This window comes from Pipistrellus hanaki (genome assembly GCF_964339955.1).
Source record: "Pipistrellus hanaki genome assembly, chromosome: 10".
Classification (NCBI taxonomy): Eukaryota; Metazoa; Chordata; class Mammalia; order Chiroptera; family Vespertilionidae; genus Pipistrellus; species Pipistrellus hanaki.
The window spans coordinates 62839940-62844688 of record NC_140512.1 but is presented as its reverse complement, the minus strand read 5'-3'; the positions used below and the strand labels follow the sequence as shown (position 1 = coordinate 62844688).

General features: G+C 36.2%; 1 pseudogene across 1 annotated transcript; it reads right to left on the bottom strand.

Annotated features, from left to right (window-relative positions):
- Positions 1 to 3493: 3493 nt before the first annotated feature.
- Positions 3494 to 3972, bottom strand: LOC311628856 (large ribosomal subunit protein eL21-like; annotated as a pseudogene). The gene has a single exon. The product of its transcript is annotated as a large ribosomal subunit protein eL21-like (transcript).
- Positions 3973 to 4749: the final 777 nt, after the last annotated feature.

Below are 4749 nucleotides of genomic sequence, written 5' to 3'. Positions count from 1 at the left end.
AAGTGAATTACACATCTCTGTCCCTTCAAACACAGCAAAGAGCAAATTTTACTGATGACTTTGTCCCTCTGTGATAAACATCAGAGACACAGCACGTGTGTGAAACAAGGATGTCTATGGCAATCTTTTGGATGTCTAATGGACACTCCTTTTAGGGTCCTTCAGGGTCGATCATCATCTTTTTCACATTTTCTCTCTTCTGGTACCCTTGGCTAGTTTCAGAATTTTTGTTCCTTATACTCTGCTGCTTTACTTCACGCATAACTGTCAACTGAATGCACTTCAACTTTTGAACATGAGTTTGGAGGCTGCGTTCCAGGGAGTGAATCTGAAAAAGCTATAAATCTGAAAAGCAGGCTAAGGCATTGCAAGCACTCATTATGAGAATCATAAATGACACCTTACAAATCAGTTTCCAACCCTTCATTTATAAACGCTGGTAACAGTTTTGATCAGTACATCAATCAATAGTAAAGCGAAAGCCTCAAGTTCAGTTCCTTTTTTTTTCTTTTTTAAGAAAATGCATACTCCCAAATGTTCTGGAAATTTAATATTTTTATTTTTTTCACAGAAATTTTTACAACGTGTGCAGTATTTACCTGACCACGGTTGGAAGAAATTTTATTTTGAAAGTTTATCACTCATTTTATTATTCTGTTAGCGTTTAATGCTGACCGATCCTTGAACTCTGGGTGACTATGGTCAATGCATCTAGTTCATATATTAAAATATTTTTAAATGACATTTATATTCTCTAAATAGTGCTACTGATTAATCTGGCTTATTTATTGAGCTGTATATTATTAGGTCTCACATAACCAGGATTAACATGCTGCACTGGTATCTGATTTTAGATAGTCATTCACATACTACTTTTTTTTCCCCCTAAAAAGTGGCTGGTGTTTGCAGAAGAAAGTTGTGTTCCCTAATGACTATAATAATAACAACTCAGAAAGCAATACTTTCAACAGTAAATAATTAAAAAAGAAATAAAACAACTATAGTGATAACAAAGTTCATGATAAAAATTCCACAATGTTTTTGAAGAAAAAGGAGGGTACTGAATTATTCCTGATAGGACTCTAGAGAGGGGAAGAATCAATTTAAAATGTGCGATACCAGACTAATAGGAATTCAAGTGAGAAAATAGAAGAAAAACTTATTAGTGAAATTCACAAGAAAATATTTTGGCTTCAAATATCTTAGGATTTACTGGGATGGATACATATACAAATGAAGAGCATAATTATCAAACACAGTCAACCTGGGTAATTAGGAATATAAGAAAATATTTTACAAAAGAAATAAAATATGATCTAGTTCTAAAACCATCATATGTTATGTAGGTAGCAACAGCTGTTTTTTTCATTCTTTTTTTAAAAATATATTTTTATTGATTTCAGAGAGGAAGGGAGAGGGAAAGAGAGATAGAACAATCAATGATGTAAGAGAATCATTGCACACTCCCTACTGGAGATTGAGACCGCAACCCAGGCATGTGCCCTTACCTGGGACCCTTCCATCAGCAGGCCAACTCTCTATCCACTGAGCCAAACTGGCTCTGGCTTTTTAGTTCTTTATTAATGCTTCATCCCAATGTAGTTTGTATCATTGATGAGCGTCAAAGGTATCTAATGACTAAAGAGAATTGCTCAGCTTAAGTATTTGATACAAATTCAAATTTTAAACATAACCATAACTTTAGTAGACAAGCAGAAAATGTAGATAATTAATAGAAATATGTTATTAGCAGAAGATATTTAAATAATATGAATATATTCAAAGCAATGTATTTTTACTGCAAAGACCACAGAAATCTAGGAACACTGAAACTATATGCCTACAGATTTTGACATTAGACAAGATTCAAGTAAATTTTTCAACTTATAACTAGAAGAAAATAATTAAAGGATTAACTTTAACACGTTAATAATAAATACATAGTTGTAAATTGGGTATTAATAAAAAATAAAATAACTTCTTGCCTCTGAAGTAGAATTTGAATGTGAAATAGATTTTTTCAAAAGGCCTGGGTGTAGCAAATGCAAGCTGTTATAAAATGTCCTGCTTGAAAAGAAAGGACCCCAAAAATAACAAAAAGGCATGTTAGAAGTTATCTACTTCAAATTCCTCCAAATGCAAGGATCCACACACTGAAGACTATCATTTTTCAGGTACTTCCTTGAAAGATAGTCCACATCCTTCTAAACTGCTCTGGAAGTCATTTCTGTGTCCCATAATCCCAACCATTGGTGCACGGCAGGTGAGAGCTGCACCGCGCAGGTCTCCGCTGCCTCTGTATGCTGCTCATTCACTCATTCATCCGCTCATTCACTCACACATACCCTTTCCATCAGATCCTGAAGTTAGACATGGATATTAAAAATGTCTGCTCCCAGAACATGAGCAAGAAAAACAGCCAGTCTGATCTATACTCTAAGGAATCACATCCAGAGTTGTTACAGAGGCTAACACAAGGACTCCTGCTCTCACCAGTGGGATTGGGTGTCAAGAAAAGCTTCAAAGAGGAAAAGGCCTCTGAAAGAGGCCAGCTGTTTCTGAAACAGACAGGAGTATGAAGGACTAACATACAAGGAGAGCATGAGTCAAAGGAGGTCAGGGTTTACATGCAGATTGAAGCGACAGTCAAATGTGTAAAGAAGATTGTCATTACACCCATCCACTCTCCCTTCCCAGGCTAAACAGACCGATCCACAAGTGTTTCTTGTAAATATTACTATTTGTATGTATTTTTGCTCCCAGATACCTTTGTTAACTTGCTCTGTGGAAGTTTAATTGATATAAAAAAAAAAAAAGTCTGTGGCGTTTAAACAGGACAAAATATTCTGCCCTGTATCCAGAGAGCTTTCCATTTGTCTTTGCAAAAAGCTTTAACTATTTTTTAAAAACCTAAGTGGGGGAAGCAATTGAGCTAACATACCAAGCCTGGTACACCATAAAGTGCAAATATCCCAACACATTTTTTTTTCTGGTGACATAAGTATTACTCTTAAAACTTACTGGTGTTTTAATGAAGATCCAATAATGTAAACTGTGACTAGGGGGATGAAAATTCTTAAAACCCGATTGAACCACATGTAAATGATATATGCACTTTTGACATGAATCTCCTAATGTCATTCTATAGGGACAAGGTTGAGCAGATATTTAGCAGCTTTCATTTATTATTTTGCAGCATTTTTCACATGTACATCTGGAGAGCAGAAGAGAACTCTATGAATTTGCTTCAGTTTGCTGTATTTTTCTTATGGTGAAACATAAAGGCTTAAATAGTAGGTAGTTAAGAAAAGAGAGGGACAGGGGATGAGAAAAATCCATGCTCCAGTAATAAGCAACTTCCAAATAGCTGAGTTAGTTGCAGGGAATTTATACCAGCATTAGTGACAGGTCATTTAACTTTATTCTTTATGTATATATTTATCAGCACAGAAGTCTTTTTTCTGTGCTGATAAATATATATTTTTCCCACTTATCATGACATGAATTCATAGGGAATGGGTTCCAGCAGCTCAGGATTCTTCCCATTGATTCTCACAAATGTGCTTCTCTGGGTGCAGCAGGCTGTTGCTTCAGGTGAACCCAGGTACCTTTCTCTTTGGCCTCCTCCTTTTTCTGATCATTTTCCTTCACATGTTTCAGGAAGCTACTTGGCTCTTAAAGTGCTTAATATGCTCAACACATACATGAACTCTCTTGGCAAGAATCTTGCCCTTAACTTGGTTGTTCACTATAATGCTCACTGCATGCTGGGTGACCTTGTAGACTCTTCCAGTTTTGCCATGGTAACATTTGTGGGGCATTCCCTTTTGAACAGGGCCCATTCCCTTGATGTCCACAATATCAGCTTCCTTGTAGATTCACATTTATGTGGCCAAAGGAATAACTCCATGTTTTCTAAAAGGCTGAGAGAACATATAGTGATGCTCTCCTCTTTCCCTTTGTGTTAATCATTTTGGCAAATCACTAGAAGGTGGCAGTTCCCGCACAAAGGCTTAATATATATTTTTTACTTATTTCAGAGAGGAAAGAAGAGAGAGAGAGAGAGAGAGCATAGATACATCAGTGATGAGAGAGAATTCTTGATCAGCTATCTCCTGCATGCCCCTATTGGGGATTGAACCTGAAATTCAGGCATGTGCTCTGACTGAGAATTGAACCACGACCTCCTGGTTCATGGGCCAACACTCAACCACTGAACTACACTGTCTGGGCTAACTGTGTTCTTGATCACATTGGGAAATAAAAGAAGGTAGAGTCATTGAATACAGGGGTTTATAGTAAACTGAAAGTTGATCATTAGCTTCTGGCTATTTAAGGTCTCATCTGCATACCTCTTCCATAGCAAAGTCAAAGTAGATATTTGAGTAGACTATGTACCTATATCAGATAATTTTTTCCCCTGCTTGCTAAACAGAGAAAGCTTACATTTTTCTATATGAGAAAAAAAATCACTAGCATAGCATGATTTTTCAAAACACATGTTTTCCGTGTCCCTCATTTGGTAGTTAATTTTGTATCAGAAGTCAGTGTACTCTAGTGATTAGGGGCAAGGGCCCAAATGTTTCTTTGATTTATACATTATGTTTGCTACTTAGTGCCTGTGAGGACATACCTTAAGCACATTGCTTAATCTGTGTGTAGCTCAGGTATAGCTTTGAAAAAATAATAATTTCCAATTTATTGAGTTGTTACCATTTGATTAGGTACATGAAGCAGATAAAATTCTCC